The 17810-nt window shown below is 39.8% G+C and overlaps 2 protein-coding genes across 7 annotated transcripts in view; one reads left to right on the forward strand and one right to left on the reverse strand.

The window, feature by feature from the left end:
* Nucleotides 1-17810, forward strand: part of LOC119483480 (ras-related protein Rab-9A-like) — a 52325-nt gene that overhangs the window by 16163 nt on the left and 18352 nt on the right. For 5 of the 6 annotated variants that reach the window (XR_005205699.1, XR_005205698.1, XR_005205695.1 and 2 more), the window contains one exon: nucleotides 7136-7192. The exons of the other annotated variant lie outside the window; for it this stretch is intronic. The gene's annotated coding sequence lies outside the window, so the exon portion shown is untranslated. The remainder of the gene's footprint in view (nucleotides 1-7135; nucleotides 7193-17810) is intronic. 6 annotated transcript variants of the gene reach the window in all.
* Nucleotides 1-17810, reverse strand: part of LOC119483479 (neuronal membrane glycoprotein M6-b-like) — a 28074-nt gene that overhangs the window by 8181 nt on the left and 2083 nt on the right. The window lies entirely within an intron of this gene.

Here is a 17810-nt window from a genome sequence, read left to right on the forward strand (position 1 = left end):
AAGAGGAGAACAACACTCCTCGCTGTCAGGCACGTCGAGCAGGCTAATCATGGCATCTTTCACAGTCAGTGTTTGAGCTCAGCTGGGAGCGCTGAATATTACATGGAAGCTGCGCTACATGCTCAAAGAAGCGACAATACTGTATCTCCCTTTTTGTCTTTAAAGAAACATTTCAAACTCTTTTTTTTTCTCAGGCATGAATAACTCATGACCTAAATAAATAATTTGGAAATAAAAAGCCGTTTTCCAGGGCATCAGAGAGGTGACATTTAAGTGGCACTTGTTTAAAGATGTCTTTGCTGTTGGATGGCGTTACTCTTGCAGATGAAAGTGAGAATAAAATTTGGTTTCAACACAATTAAATATCCAAAAGACAGATAAGATATGAGAAACTGAAATAGGTTCAAATTTGCCTGCACACCCTGCATATATTTTCATCTTTCTCCTTTTTTTTCTCATTTTTCATAACTTTAAAACGATGATGAATGACGGACAATTATCCCTTGCGCTCGAGCAGTTTCTACAGAATGATGATGATGATAAATTAGTAAAAAGAAATTTCCATTAGCCGGGGCAGCGCGTGAGGCTCGTAACTCGCTCGGGATACAGGTACGGGGGGAAACGCGGCGCTTTCAGCTCCCATCACAGTCGAGAGGATGAAGAGGAATGAAAAGAAGGGAAAATAACACAAGAGTCGCATCTTATATAACACCCGTTAAAAATAGCTCCTCCAGCAAAGCAGGAAGTTACTCTGGGAAAAAAAAAAAAAAAAAGACAAAACGAACTGTCTTGTGTGTGCCACTTTGCTGTTTCCATGACAACCTGCTCCAATTGGCAGCTCTGAAGCATCATTATTTCATGTTCATGGGTTTGTTGAATCTAAACATTTCTGTTTGGAAAGCCTTGTATACAGAATTGACCATGTTACATATCTATCAGACCTGTACTGAACCCGCTGTACTACTAGTGCCGTGAATATCGGTACAGACATTCATGGTTTCCAGGTGATGAGTCCTACTGACTTTTTATCTAGCCATCATCGGGTCAAAGTTTCACTTTGCACAATACTATAAACTGACGACAAAGTTACTGCGAGGAACTTTTAACTGGTTATGAAACAGTCTTTATATGTTTAATATCGATATCTCTATATGACCTACATAAGTAAACGAGACCATCAGACACTCACACTCACGCTTTTGTCCACAGGGAGTGCCAAAATCGACACAAAATGAAAGTTCCTCATAGTAGCTTTAACATTGCAGACAAGCTGCTAAAACATCAGCATGTTAGGCATGCTGACGTCAGCATTTAGCCATTAACATGCCTGTAGTCCCTTGTTTAGGTGTATGTGCAACAATGGAAAAAGTGGATTTGTAGAACTTGTTTGTCTACTGAATTGGACATTTTTGCACAATTTCGCAAAGCGTACAAAACAAGATGTAAAAGATGATATTTTTAGAATTTGTTTCCACAGAATTAGATTATTTAAGCAACTTTACAAACTAAAAACTATTCGTAGAACCAGTCACCAGATTTTATGATTAATCTTATGATTATCAACAAACAGCTGGTAATTTACATCAAATTTAATAAAGTGTTTATAAATCTATTCGGTCTTAATAGAGAATGTTTTCTCTGTTTTGGTTCCGTTTCCTCCTCCGTTGAGGTTTTCTGACCTCAGCGTGAGGTCATGTTGCCGGCGCATATTGAAAACCCCCTCCGCTCCATGTGTGAGTGAATGAAAAACCCGAGCCATAAATCTAAGATGCAACTGCTCCCCTCCAAAGTGGGCTGCCGCCGCTGAAGACTGCGCGGTTGCGTAACGAAGCGGAGGCTCGTTGCATAATAGATCCAAATCCTATTAATGTTAATGAAGGAAGCGGGCTGGTGGAGAGGTGGAGCTGATAAGGATGGATGGCTCTAAAATCTGAGCTGAGAAACAGGCCAGGCCTCGAGGGGGCTGGGGGGGCTGCAATGGACTAACTGGTCGATACAATGGGGACCGGGAGGGTGTTTAAAAGACACTATCCTGCTGTAAAAGGTCAATCTCAACAGGTAATTTAGTATGTTAGTCTTTTAGTCTTTTTAGAGGATAAAACATGCCAGTGAGATGTGATAATCCTGCTTTTTCAAATGCAAATCAAGAATTTCCTGGTGGCTTTATCTTGATGTTCATGCATCCTCCTTTCAAGATGGGGAAAAGGAGCCGATTTGCAGATTTTGCTCATTTCGTTTTAAAGAGTTTGAGAGTGCACGACTGGTATTTAAGGCTCTCTGTTAACTCTATCTTCTCCCCGGCCCCATGCAGCTTCATGGTTGAATTCACAAGCTTCTTTTAAGCACCGAGCGGGCTCCTCATCCGGTCCGCCTGTGGCTACGACTGTTTGTCAGCCTCAGTTTTAAAGTGCGCTAATGGGAAACAGACAGGCCGGAGTGGTCAGCTCCAGCCAGCCCTAATGGAAATCAATGGACTATTCATTAGTGTAGAATTTAGGTGACACACCGAGGCCGGCCCATCGCTCTCGTTTTATACCTCGCTGCATCTCGCTACCTCTCGTCTCTGCCTCTGCCCTGCTTGTCTTCTCCTCTGCTCTCTCCATGAAATATGGCTGCGTGCCCACGCTGTACTTACAGTGAACCAGCTGGAGTTAATCGCTTAGACAATATGTTACGCTCCCGTTACGATGCTGTATCGTATATCATCTCAACAATCTCAGACCAAGGACCATGCCTCGGTTTGTCAGAACATTTTACAGGCTGCCTGAACAGCAGATTTGGGAATGTCTGCAGCAAATAATTTGACGGACAAGAGCTGCAATTAAGGATTAACATCCCCCCGCTGATAGAGCTTGTTCTTCCTCCAAAAGTGCAAAAAATGTCCCCCTGCTTGAATTAGGATTTCAATTTGCAGCTGAGAGTGACAGTTGGACAGATAGCTGCTCGCTCTCTGTTTGTATTTTCCAAAGACAAAAGGGAAGGGATGTGAGAAGGAGATGAAGAGAAAATGAGAAGGAATGATGGTATAAGCGAGGAGTATGAGAGAGAGAAAGCAAAGCAGAGGTGAATGGAGAGGAAGAGCGAGCGAGAGATCGATAGAGAGCGAGCAGAAGGAACAAAGGGAAGAGGAAAAAGAGAGAAGGAGGTGAAGAAGAGCGAGCAAGGAAGAAACGAGAAAAAGAACAGAGAGAGAGAGACAGTGTAAGCGAAAAAGCAGCTCCTGGCCCCGGGGCCGGCAAATAGCAGTTGCCATAGCAACGTGTTACCCGCGACCCAGTTCGGCGGTAGCGTAGTCCTTCGCAGCCGCTTCACACATACACATAGGCACCGATGTAGAGTGATGTAACCTCAATAAAAAAAAACTAAAGATTGCTGCTAAATGATATGACAACGGCGTGGAACCAAAAATAACAAACAAAGCACAGGATGTGAACATGTCAACTGAAGTGATGACGAGAGATAAGGAAGGAGGGATGTGCAAAGTATCTTTATCATATTCTGCTAGTCAGGTTTCGGGAAGTGGGTCAGACAGATATGGTATTATTTGACATGAAAGAGATAGATGGGGGAGAGAAGAAGATTGCTTTGTTTTATCAGCTCTGCATGGGTTCAAATAATTCATATACGTGATACAGACCATCGATACGCAACAAAAGAAATTCAATTTCATCTTGATTTCTGTGTCATCAAATGTAAAACTGATTTGTTGTAGTAAACCTACAGAAGTCTATGAGAAGATGAGTCTACTTCTCACTTGATTTATTACCTCAGTAAACATTGTAAACATGAGTTTATGGTCTCAATCACTAGTTTCAAGTCTTCTTCAATACAGCACGATGTACATTTAGTAGATTATGGTCCCATTTAGAGTCCAATACACCATAAAGTAGGGGATGCTTTAGGGCGGGGCTACCTTGTGATTGACAGGTCGCTACCACGACGTTGTCCGGTCTGGGAGTTGTCCGTGTCTTTAATTGTTTCACAGTGTTTTCAGTTCATCTGAAAATTAATTTGGAGTCGTGTTTCTGTCCACCTGAGGAATGTAAATCCAATATTCACTCTCCTTTTAGCACTGTGTTTGGTCACCACCAACTCCTGAGGGAAATATCTGGTTCTTTAGCTGCTAAATGCTCCACTATGTTCACTAGCTAGTCGCTAACTGTCTGTCTCCTTATTGGTGCTGAGCAGGTAGTGTACGGTGAGTTTATCAGAACCGTCTTCTGGAAAAAACGGAAAACAGTAAAGTTGGAGGCTGTAAAACCAAAACAATGAGCTGAAAGACACAAAAAAGCTCCGTAAAGCTGAGAACTGGTGACAATTCTCTGTGAGCTCTTCAATATAGGCGACCTCTCATTTCATCCACTACTAGAAAAATATTGTTTATAGCAGCTTTAAGTTCAGGTTACAATTATTAAGACACGCTTGCTTTTTTTTGGTTTAAATCTTTATACTCTATTTGATACATTTCCAAAGTGAATACACAGTTGCAGTGATATTATGCAACATTACAGGCAGTTAATGGATTGTCCAGGGTCCCCTCATGTTTATTCATCATTAGTCCTGTTTTTTCTGCACAAAGTAGCCGTTTACATCTTCTACAGCAGCAGACAATCCACACAGTCAATACAAAACCTTCATTTAGTTTTGTGCCTTTTCTTCTCTTTGCGTTGTTCAAGAGAACGTCTCAGGCTCTTTGATTGGGTGAACGAGGCGCGGCGCAGAGTAGACGTGGTTGGAGACAGAACTTGTCACCGATTGATGGCGTCCTTTGTGATTACGCTCCACTTCCTGTCAATCACCTGACACCCAATAATCCCTCAAACGCATGATGTCGCCTTACAAACTTCATTGTCACATTAGGTTTGAATTTGTAGCGTTTGATAGATGATATTGCCTGAATTTACAGTATGTGCTGGCAACATTGATTTCCTTGCTGACTGTAAAGCAGATTTAAATATAAACTGAGAGAAGATTACATCGACAGTCGTAATAATTTGCTATAAACTGTGCAACCCAGTGGCACCGCATGATTATCGCCAACTGTTAGAACGCATAGTGCATCTGCCAGGAATAACATCAGCATTAATAAAGCTTTGTGAATATTTCAGCGGCCGGTCTGGTCCCCGCCTGCGGCTGTATTCCAATTTAGAAGTGCTGTATTCATTATGGGGCAATTTCCTCACAGTGCATTATGGGTAGATTCCCACAAGAGTTGAGGAGGACCTCAGAGAGAGATAGAGAGAGAGAGAGAGGAAAGGTGTGGGAAAGTATAGCAGAAAGAGATGGGAGGGGGATGGATGGCTGCGTCTCCTCTGGTTGAGATGAAAAAGAAGCCCCATCTGTTAGATGGCAGCAGACGTCAGCCACAACAACACACACACACACACACACACAAACACACACGTAACCTCATAACTTCAGCTTGGGAGATTTCCGTCTTTCCACTTGAGTTGAAGGATAAAATGCTCCTCTGAGCTTTTATGAAACGCTTTTAAAAACCCTGATCAAAACCGCATCGTCATGGAGTTCAAAACAAAAGCTGTGTTTCCTTAAAGGGTAATTCCACTTTATTACAACGTGGGTCTTATTTTTGTTGGTTCTGTCATTGTTTTTCTATTCCTCAGTTGTGCCACCAAAGTATTTGCTTGAATGTGAGAAAGAAACACGAGCAGTTAAAGTGATCATACAGTCCAACAGTTTAGTCAGATTATTCAAACCGATAGTGAGAAGACTCAAAATGTCAAATGATTTTCATCATCAATGAATCTATTATTATAATCTATTGGTTAATTGATTTGTCTATAAAATGTCAGAAAATAGTGAGCTTTCATACCCCAAAGTGACGATTTCAAATTGCTCGTTTTGTCTGACTAAAGGCCTTTACACAAGAATAAATGACACGAAAATGTGAAAAATAGTAGTTGTGAAAGGTAAAAACGGAAAAAGTGGATCTGGTCTGCGCTGCCTTTGTCAAGGTTGAAAGGAGTAATAAAGTTTGCCATCCTGGTTTGGGGTCGTGTCTAGAAGGTAGTAGGCAAATTCCAAATCTCTCGCAAGATAGTTAAGGTTAGGCATTGACCTTGAATAGTTAAGGTTAGGATAGGTCGTCGGGCAATGAGTCTTTTTGCAAGATTTGGCAATTCTAAGGGTTACCTTCTTGACACGACCGTAAGCATTTTCAGCACTTCCAGTTCCCTCGTCTGGAAATCGATGTTTTTTTTTTAATGTGTTTTTAGTTAGATGCCTGAAATAAGGTCTGTGGTTAACACAAGCTGAAGAGATTTTAATGTTCCATTCTACGACATAAAATGCATCAGTAAATATCCCACTCGTGAATTTTGAAGCCTTTATGTGTCTTAAAAAAGGCGGTTGCTAACAAGTGGCTAAATGAGACTACTAAATGTCATCACGCCGACTTTTCCGCCTTCACAGCCTCGTTGTGTACTCTCACTCATGTGACCGTGGTGTTTATAGCCTAACGTTAGCTTTTTACTTCAGGCGATTGCATTCACGCTTCAAAAATCATAAAAGTGGTGTTCATTTGTGGAGATTATCTTGCTGAACAAATCATGTATATTAAACGTGTGTTTGTGAAAGTAGTCATGACAAAAAACAACAGTTCGAAACAAATATATTGACGTGCGAATGAATGTATCGGCCTTAACACCTTGTCACAGGAAGTGCAGTGAACACAGCACATTAGCAGAGCAGCAGCATCAGTGTCAACACGTGATGCAGACAGGTGCAGTACTGAGTAAAGGTCATTTTTGTTCAAAGCTCAACACACAATCGTTACACACATAACACTGAAGAAAATAGACTTGAAGCATATTAAAAATAGCTTTGGTTGCGGTTATGTGCAGGTGAATGAGTGATTCATTTTCAATCAATTAAACAACTAATTGTTAGCAATCATCTTAGTGGTGTTGTTATGACCAATGGAAGCGAAACTAAGTTGTGATAAACTGGAATTATCCTTCAACATTTTCACCTTTTGCAGCCCTAGTTGTTCAGAAAGTATTCCTGCAAAGATAATATGTCAGAATTTGCATTTTGTTTCATTTCCTGTTTTAAAAAAGAAATCCTCTCATATCCACCTGATGACTAACACATTATCACCGCAAATGTTTTTCAGTAATCGGCTTGTTTGCGGCGTTGATCAAGAGGACACAATATGCTCTGAGCCATGCAGGTAAGAGGATGAAGCCAGCTGCCATCACTATTCCCAACCATTTCTCTCTTTTTTTTTTTCCCACGGTGCATAACTGACCCTAATCTTCTGTTTGTGAGAAGCCCTTGGCTGGTTACACCAGCATTATGAATGCCACAAGGTCAGCATCTGGCCCGGCGTAATTGAGCATGATGGACTCTCAAATCTCTCATTGCTCTGCCGCATGATCAATACTTTTATCCCGCTGATCTGCTGGCTGTTGCTTTCCTCTATTTCTCTCTTTCTGTGGTCAAAGTGGGCTAAACTCTGACAGCTGCAGGGTGACAGACTCAAAACCCAAGACACACAGCAAACACAAAAAATAGAATCAGCTTGTTTGAACTAGCACGTTTAGCATTGACATTTCCAACCTGTGCACGGCAAAAACTAAATTTATAAGCAAGTAAATATTAGAAAAAACAGGAATTAACCGGTGAAGCATCACATTCAAGCACACCAGAGAAAAGGTGATTTCATATATAGCTATGCCGAACATCAAATATTCATCTGCTCTCTGGGTGAGTTAAGGTGCTTTTGCTTGTCTCTTGGTGTGTGAGCTCCAACTGAGCTGCAGCTGGAGTGCATGCAGGCCCTGATTCATACTGTAAAAATGTTTTTTTAAATGTATAATCCAGCTGCTTACACCACTATGACTGGTAAATGGAGGTGTCTTTCTTACCTGGATCAAATGTGTTAGTTTAGTCGTATTTAAGTATTTCTTTCACTGTTTTTCTGTGGCAGCTTGAGGCAAGAACAGCCAACGTATTCTCATACAACTTGATATCTTATGAAGTTATTCCTCATTTTTTGTGCGTTTTCCTACAAATGTCCAGCAACATGTGTCAATTTCCGCTCGTTACATGCATACAGTCTTTTCAAAATAAACTTCCGTCTTAACAGGACACAACTTGGTTGAGGATAAGATCGTGGTTTGGGTTAAAATAACTACGAAGTGGCGTTACTTAAGTACGAAAGTTACATGAATCATATGGGGTATGAACTGCGGTCTCCCGGGCAAAAGCCTGGTGTTTTTTGACCCACCCTAACCGCCATGACCTCCTCCCTACGCGCGATTGTCACTCTTTATACTTCCTAGTTCACGATTACATGGATTACATATGAATTGATATTGTGGGATACATTCAAATTACAGTGCATTCATTTTTGTAGGTATAGCTGCGAACAGTGTATGAGAACAGCCTGCAAAAAGCACACGGATGACCAAAATGAGTTAAAACACAGCGGTGGTCAATAAAATATGAAATATGGACGCCCATTTTAAAAAAAAAGGACAAGAAAAAGAAGATGATGAAAAACATAGTCATGTTATATCATATCATAGTCATATTTTAACTAAATGTCAGCTAAAAGTATGAGATAGTAAGTCAAATGTTTGACTTTCTAGGTCAAAATTATGAGAAATAAGTCACAATTATGACATAGTAAGTCAAACTTCCAAGACACTGTGCCAAAATGATTTCTTAATTTATTTCTCATCTATTCTTTTCGTCCTTTTTCATGTGCAAATTAGTTTCCATATATGAAATGAGGTGCAAAAGTTAAGAAATTTCATGAATCCTGTTTTATCTTCAGGCAATCTCCTAATCTGGAGTGTATTATCACACAATATGCTGCAAGAGAAGCTGTATTCGTGTCCTTCGGGGCTATTTTGTATAATGAGGCAAGTACGATTAAGAGCAGATCATTAAAAGGGGTTTATTTAAAAGTGCCTGGCTGTAGGGCGCAGCGGTGACAGCAGACCTAAACGGAGATGGCAGATAGTCCACTGACTCTGCTAACAGCTCTCTCGTCTCTTGAATAGCAGAAGCAGGATCACCTGTCCTGAGCTGCCGTGCGCCGGCTCAGCGGAGCGGAGAGAGCGCTATTAGTTTGAGTCTTGTTCCACCAAAATGTAAAATGGCCCCTCTGGCCAGAAGTGCCGTGCCATTGAACTGAATGGCTCAGCGGTTATGCAACCAACTTGACTAATGTCACTTTCCCTGAGATGTCAAAGAAGACTCTGGCCCTCCGATGGCCCCCTTTTGCCTCCACTCCACCCTCCCCCCCTCATGTGATTATGGAGATTCACTTTCTCTTTCGAGAGTCCGATTTCTAAGACTGTTAGCGCTGAATGTGTAGAACCACAGACCACAGACCTGGGCCTGAAACCGAGACAGAATGACCTACACATCACACAGGCCCAGTCACTCATCGATGTCAGCCGCGGCTAACGATGACGAGTGCTTAATCGGCATCAGGCGTTTTATGGGCTATGGATGAGAGAAGCAGATTGGGCATCAGTGGGTGATGGAGGAAGGCCAGAGGAGGTTGGCATCACTCAGGAACAAGGCATGCTGCGCCAACCTGCCACTTGCTGCTATTCATATACCCACTGCAGACTGGGGTTCAAACATAGATGCAGTGTTGGAGGGCGACGCGTCCAAATTCTCGTAATCTGTTGATTCTTTCTAGGGCTTCACAGTTATTTTCAGTGTCAGTTCACCTTTAATCATTTAGTCTATAAAACATCAGATGATAGGGGAAAATGCATATACGTGACGTCTTCAAATGTTTTGTCATAGCCTACCAAAAGACCCAAACCCAAAGAAATCCTTTGAAAACCAGTGAATTTGGACGTATTGCTTGATATACAATAAATAGGCAGTTGTTTTTTTAAGGTTAGAAACAACAAAGCTATTTTTAAAGGGATTTTCCTCAACCCTGTCGACATTCGTGCAGAAAAGAAATGTCAAAAAAGACACATCCGTTCTAAATACTGCTTGTTTTATGAACATGCAAGCAAAGGAAGCATTTTTAAATATAAATGTGACCACAGTGTGGGGACTGAGAGGGCTGAATATCAACACAACAGCGTACCACACGGTCCTGCCCACACTAAAATAGAGCTTTTCCTTTAGTGCAAGCAAAGCACCGACACAGACATTCCCCTTAAACCACTCCTGGTCATTGACACGTAAACAAATACAAGCACACACACCGACACTGACACACACACACACACATATCCAGATGGAGGCTGAGAGGAGGCTTTGGGCAAATGGCTTCAAATGAGGAACACATGAGCCTCTCCCTGTTTGACGGCTTTCACATGCTCCTGCAACCTCACACACCTCCGGGGCGAGAGGAGAATAGGCGAAGGGGTGTGTGCATGATGTGTGTGTGTGGGAGAGAGGGATAAGAATCAGGACAAGACGGGGAGGAGCGGAGGGTTAGGAAAGAGGAGGGGAAACAAAAAAGAGGATTGTGGTGGTTTATTTGGAACAAATCAATCAAAGAAGTCAGAGATCTGCAGGGAGGGGCAGATTTGTAAGTGTTTTCAGGGCATGCAAGGACAGAATCAGGATGTTTAAAGCAGTTATGGCGGTTTGGATTGCATGCAAACCAAAACTGAGAGCACAGCAAAACTCATTGGATTTGACCGTCACGTTAGACCTCCAAATATGATTTGTTTTGTTAGTCTGGGACTAAAGATAATACATCTTCTTACATCTTAAAGTCCTTAGAGGGACTAGAAGTTTATACATCGACCTTCTGGATGAAGGCGTGATGTTGAAATGTCGTAGCATCAATCTAGTGTGTGGGAGCTTTTTTTTCCTTCTTGATATTGTCATTGAAAAAACTGCCATAAAGAGATATAAAACTGGAGCGAGCCTCAGTGAGAGGTGGTTATGTGTAACAAAGACAAGTAGGAGACGGATGCCAGTAACAGCAAGTGTACGCATTAGAGTGTATGTGGGTGTGTGTGAGAGAAAAGCAGCAGTACAATGATAGTTTGTCCAAATCAGCTACTATTGCAGTCAGCTTACCCACTGGTGGTAAAACGTTTTGGTCTTGGATTGACAAATTGGCAAATAGTGAGCAGGTAAAACAGAATCTGGTGTCTGATACTTTAAGTTGTTAATATATTACAAATGATGGCTCAAAATAAGCTATGTGCACTGTAAAAAACAGAGTCATTTTACAGGCAATCTGTATTTCTTTCCAGATTTTCCCTTTTTTCCATAAGACAATGAAATGATATCTATATATAGAATTAAACGTAATGACCATAATTTAAGATTACATTAAAATTATGTTTTTTAATCGCAATTTATTGTATTTTTATAGATTTTAGATGTAATTTAACATTGAATGTGAGGTAATAATTTACTTTTTTTCCCCTTTTTTCCATAAAACAATGAAATGTTAATAGATTTGCAGTAATTTAAAGGTTTACCCATAAAAAGTAGTACAAGTAATTGACCATAATTTAAGATTACATTAATATTGTGTTTTTTAATGGCAATTTATTGTATTTTTTATAGATTTTAAATGTAATTTTGCATTGAATGTGAGGTCAAATTTGACAGATTTTTCCTGTTCATGATAATGAAGAAATGCCTGTAAAATTACAGAACTCACTATTCATTCAATGTGTTTTTTCCTTAAAATTGCAGTCATTAAGCACATAGTTATAAAGTGATTTTATGCTTTTTAAGAGTAATCAACAGTATTTGCAGACGTAAATGTAATTGACTGTAAATTACTGTAGAAAGACAACAAAAGTCACAAAAGATCATCAATATATCTATTTAATATATTTAATCACCCCTCCTGTGCTCATCTTGGATTAGACAAGCATCATATCATCATCCATACCAAATGTGTGTAGGCTAACTGATGAATTTTCTGCCCTAAAGTTATTACACACACATCCACAAGCTGAATAATGAGTGACTTTCTGCTCACTCTCACTCCTTAAACAGTGTGGAGATGAAGCTTCTTGGGATTTGTGTGTGTGGCAGCAGTGATTGGCTTTGGACAGTAAAGTGGATTACAAGGCATAATAATGCTGAACGCGGGCAACAAGTTCATTAAAAAAAAAGGAGCAGAAGTGACCCCTGACCACCTTCTAATATTTACTGTATACACTTGGTTTGAATAGTGTACAAATACAGGACAGGACATTCTGACTATTTATCACAGCAGCAGCATTGATCCATAAAGGATTAACATGTTTTGTGTAACATAAAACAAGTTATGCTTGTAAGGTCAAGAGAGCAGGGAAGAGGGAACCTGTCCAATATTTATCAGTAACACAAACTAAATGTCAGCACCAGCAGACTCACGGTCATCAAACAGACATTGGCCTTTAGATTCAAGGCCTCAACCTGGGCTCACTGGACTGTAAAGCTCAGAAGAGCCTTGTATCTTCCTGGCTCGGGCAATATCAGAAAGACACCCTGGTTCATTTTCTCATCTTGTAAAATCGTCGTCACTCATTGGAGGTTTTGGTTTTGTGAGTTTGTTCAATAAAATGTCAGGAAATAGTGAAAAATGACCATCAAAATTTCCCAGAGCCCCATGTGGCAACCGCAATTTGGACAACAGTCCAAAACCCAAAGATATTCACAGAGCCGGCCCTGACTAATTAGGCGCCCTAGGCAAGATTTTAGCCGGTGCTCCGTGCTTCGCAGCCAATTCCACCAAGCATTGTGTTCATAAACTCACACAGAGACTACGACAGAGTATAAGGGCCACATTGAGGGGGAAAAAAATCGGAGATTTCGAGAAGAAGGTCATAAAAACTAGGAGAAAAAAGTCATAATTTAATTAGAATAAAGTCATACTATTTCAAGAAGAAAATGTCGTAATATTACGATAATAAAGTCGTAACTTTACGAGAAAAAAAGTCGTAATATAACGAGAATAAAGTCAGAACTTTACGAGAAAAAAAAAATGATTTCCTCCTCCACAAAAGAGGCAGTATCCCCATTAGGTCCGTGTGGTTCTTTCTTCGGAATAAATGCAGTTTCTTGCACAATCCCTTCAAGGTCCTGATACTGATGATAATGTGGTGCTGATGTGCAAAAAGATGAAGTATTTTGTTATTTGTGAAACCTAAACTAAAGTATAACTTCACAAGATGCGCCACGTTCCTCATTTTCACACACGCTGCTCTATTTCCCCTCTAAAATAACACGTAAAATTACTACTTTATAATATTATGACTTTATTCTCAGAATTTTATGATTTTTTTCTCATAATATTATGACTTTATTTTCAAAATAAAGTACCAAACACCTGAATAGTCTTTCCAACTTTCCCTAAAATTTAAGGTGGGAGTAACTGAAGTTAACTTTAGCTATTTATTAAATTAGCAAACATTACTATCAACCAAAGTAAGCCAACACTATGCAGCACAATTAAAAGAAAAAGTCTATTTCTCAAATGCGCAGGGTGATGCTGTGAGCAACCCAGAAAATAGGGCTTAATAAGCTACGTAGTTACAGTATGTTGTTGCGGGCTTTTTGTAATATTTCTAAATAATAGTATTAAAATAGTATTAGTAAAACATAGTAGAAGTTATACATTTTGAATTTCTTACATTCATTATATTTGGAGGTTGGGTAACCCATTAATCAACTAATTGTTTCAGCTCAACTGTATGTGAGTTATAGCAATAAAACCAATCAAATAACATAGGAAACCAGCCATTTACTTTTAGCAGTTACCTCGTAAACAGTCCTCTCAATCTACCAATGTAAACGTGATATAAAGCAACGCAATCCGATGCTATTTTAGAGGCATATACTGGTTACAAATGGGAATTAGTAGGTGAAAGGTTCAACTTACATTCATTTTGATCATGTGATGCAGTTAAAGGAATAGACGTTTTAGGAAATGTTGTTATTCGGTTTCTTTCTGAGAGTTAGATGAGAAGATTAATACCACGTATCTCATGTCTGTATGTTAAATATGACGGGCTGTTTTCATACACCGTTTGGGCTATAACTATGATAAAGTAATGCACTGTAATTCGTATATATCCCATGAAACCAATTTGTATGTAATCCACATAAATGTGAACCAGTAAGTATTAAGAGTCAAATCAACGACGCCCTTTCATCCAGTGTTCATACCCCGTGTGAAAGTGGACGTTGATTTTTTTGTTAGTCATGCCACTTCCGGTGCTTTGTTTAACCCAAACCACGATCATTTCCTAAACCTATGTAGTTTTGTTGACTAAACCTAACCAAGTCGATCTTTGCCTAAACTAAGTTGTTCTATTTTAAGAAGACTGGAGCGAAAATTGTGCATGTGCGTCACATGTTGCTGGACATTCGTAGGGCAACGTATGAAAAATTAGGAATAACTTTTCGGAAGAAATCGTACGAACTGTTGTATGAGGATACGTTGAATATGAAGCTACAGCCAGTAGCTGGAAACAGAGGGAAACAGCTGGCCTGGCTCAGTCCAAATGTAGCCTAACAAAAATCCACCTACCAGCAACTCTCTAATTAACACGTTATATCTGTTTAATCTGTATAAAAACTGAAGTGTAAAAATGACAACTCTTTATTTCTTGGTTGGGTTTCTGCTGGTTGCCTGGCAACTGGTACCGATCGTCTTCTTCTAATGCCTGGCAAGAAAGTAAAAATGCGTATTCCCCAAAATGTTAAACTATTCCTTTAAAACATTGCTCTCCTTCACTTGATGTTAAATCTGAAAAAATCTTGCGTTACATCTCTAGCACTAGAATCTTAATATCCTCCTCTGCTCAGGTCAAACATCACAGATTTTAAAGCTTGAAAGGCTGATGAAGAGGAACTCTCTTTGTGCTTCAGAGGCTGCAGCAAAGCTCTGCCCTTCCATGCAGAAAATTCAACAAAACCTGTACCCCTCCAGACGATGATGTAATCTCTTACGGTACTGATCTGAACATCATATCCAAAGGCGGCGAGCCACCGACGCGTTATGCAAGAGCGCACACACACACACACACACACAGGAAGGAAGCAAGGTGTATGTGACCAGGCCAATCATTTGCAACAAAAGGGGAGGACGCCGGACAGAAAAAGAGGAACTTGAAATGCACTTAGCACGACTTTGAAAGCCACATTAAAGGCAGAAATAAAAATGTCACATGGGAGGTGCTTTCTCTAATCAAACAGTCTCAGACTAATGAAATCAGATATAATCGTACCTCAGAGAGCGTAGTTGATGTCTCATTATCCGAGTCCTGAGCACAGTGCACCTCCACAGACATGCAGATTAGAGATTACAGGACGCAATCAAGCAAAAAGATCAATCCATACCCACAAACACCACCACAGATTATAAACCCTGCCTGTGTTCATGTTCCAGTTTGTAATTACTCTCAGCTCAATATCATGCAGAGACACACAATAGTGGTGCAATCAAGAGCATGGACTGTTTACCATAATTATGGTCGTCACAGCTAATCATGCTCTTTAGTACCTGATGCTAATGCATGATGGGAAGACAGAACATCTAAAAAAAGTCATATAATCATACTTGTGTAGCTGAAAGGGGCTCAGTTTACATTTCTTTATCCTATTTAATACATTTTAGACAAAATATTTTGCTAATAATTGTGGCTTAAACAAACGAGATATGACATGAAAGCTATCTGTTTCCAGTCTTTCTTCAATCTTTTGGTTCAGGCTGTTTTCATACACCGTTCGTAGCTATACCTACGAAAAGTTAATGCACTATAATTTGCGTAATATCCATGAAATGAATTTGTATGTAATCCTCGTAATCGTGAACCAGGAAGTATAAAGAGCGACAAATGCCACATCGGGAGGAAGTCGGGGTTGATGGGTGGATCATAAAACATCGGACGTTCGCCCAGCAGACCGCTGTTCATACCCCGTGTGAAACCAGAAGTCAACATTGATATATTTGTCACGTAACTTCTGTACTTAAGTAACGCAACTTCCGGAGTTATTTTAAATCAAACCCCAATCTTTTCCTAAACCTAACTCAGTAGTTTTGTTGCCTAAACCTAACCAAGTCAATCTCTTCCTAAACTTAACAAAGTACGTTTGTTGCCTAAACCTAGCTACGTAGTTTTGTTGCCTAAACCTAACTAAGAACTTTTGTTGCCTAAACTTGACCAAGTTGATCTCGTCCTAAACCTAACTAAGAAGTTTTGTTGCCTAAACTTCACCAAGTCGTCCTAAACCTTTTTTTTTTTTTAAAGACTGTATACATGTAACAAGCGGAAATGAACACGTTCGTCACATGTTGCTTGACATTTGTAGGAAAGCGCACAAAACGTTTAACGTTCCTTTAATGTTGCATAATTACAATATTGCCTGACTGTTAAAGGAATTTTGAGGCTGATATAATAATAATATTATCATGCATACATCATATATTGATGGGGAGATTTATGCGAGTTGCTCATAATGGCAAATATACTGAACATGATATTATATTTTGTTAGATATGAGGCTAATACGTCTGACTTGACTTGATTTTAAACCTTTAAGACAAAGAACTTGTCAGATAAAAGGTGGCAGGAAATCCAAGATGATCCTCCATTGGATCATTTCACACAAAGCGTTTGATTGTTGCATCATGCATCTGGGAGTTTTGTAAGTATTTATTCCAAAACTTCCCACATCTGCTGTCAGAATCAGAAACGTGTTGAACCGAAGCAGAAGAGGCAGCGCTGCTGGCACACATCAGCACAAGCTCCTTACATGACAGCTCTTGCCTTCTTGCCCCCACTGTAAATCTTCAGCTTCTTAACGGATGCTATAAGCTTATGGTCACATTCCAGATGTCAAAGGCACACACAAATGATTACACCGACAAATAGGCCATCCTCCAATCCAGTCTATTTCGGTTCGCTGGTGTGGGTGGACTCGGTTGCGCAACATCACACCTGGAGCACAGCAGTCCGGGCTGAAGAGGTTGAACTGGGTGATAATCTCACTGCTTCAACAGAAAATGATGATTAAGGAACTCATAGGGTTAATTGCTATAACTATAAATATGGCCGCCCTCGTGCACAACCATCCTCAGGGTCTTCTAACAGACTCGCCCACTCTGTCAATGAAAGTTGCATGATAAAGGCTCTCATTGGACACCGGCCTGTGCGTAGCAGCATGCCTCAGGAGAGGGTGATGTAATGTCTTTTTAAAACATCACTGTTGAGGGACACCCCACTCTCCTGCATTACGTCATAGACAGACTGTGACCCAGCGATATCACTGTAGCAGGGTCCAAGAAGTGCTGCAGGAACTACAAATAATGTTGTTTTTTTAAGTCACAAAAAATATAATATCCAGGACTCTATAATATGATAGTAATTTTGGTATGATGAAGCTAAAAATCAGAATATCTGCTCCCAAAATAGTAACATTTTGAAATATCGTTGCTAAAAATGCATATTGTAAAACTTATGCTAGAAATCTTAATATCTGCTTCCAAAATAGTAACATTTCTTGCCATTGTGCAACACTTAAGTTAAAAATCTGAAATGTTCTCCCAATATAGTAACATTTTGTAATGCTGAAGTTAAAAATCTGAGAATTTATTCCCAAAATAGTAACATTTAATGCCATTTTGTAATGCTGGAGCTATTTTTTAATATGTATCTATATATACATATATATAGATATATATTTGCTCCCAATATAGTAACATTTTGTAATGCTAGAGCTAAAAATCTGAATATTTGCTTCCAAAATGGTAACATTTCTTGCCATTTTGCAAGAGTAAAGTTAAAAATCTGAAAATTTGCTACCAATATAGTAATATTTCATGCCATTCTGTAACCCTG

The sequence above is a fragment of the Sebastes umbrosus genome, chromosome 24 (assembly GCF_015220745.1).
Source record: "Sebastes umbrosus isolate fSebUmb1 chromosome 24, fSebUmb1.pri, whole genome shotgun sequence".
Lineage (NCBI taxonomy): Eukaryota > Metazoa > Chordata > Actinopteri > Perciformes > Sebastidae > Sebastes > Sebastes umbrosus.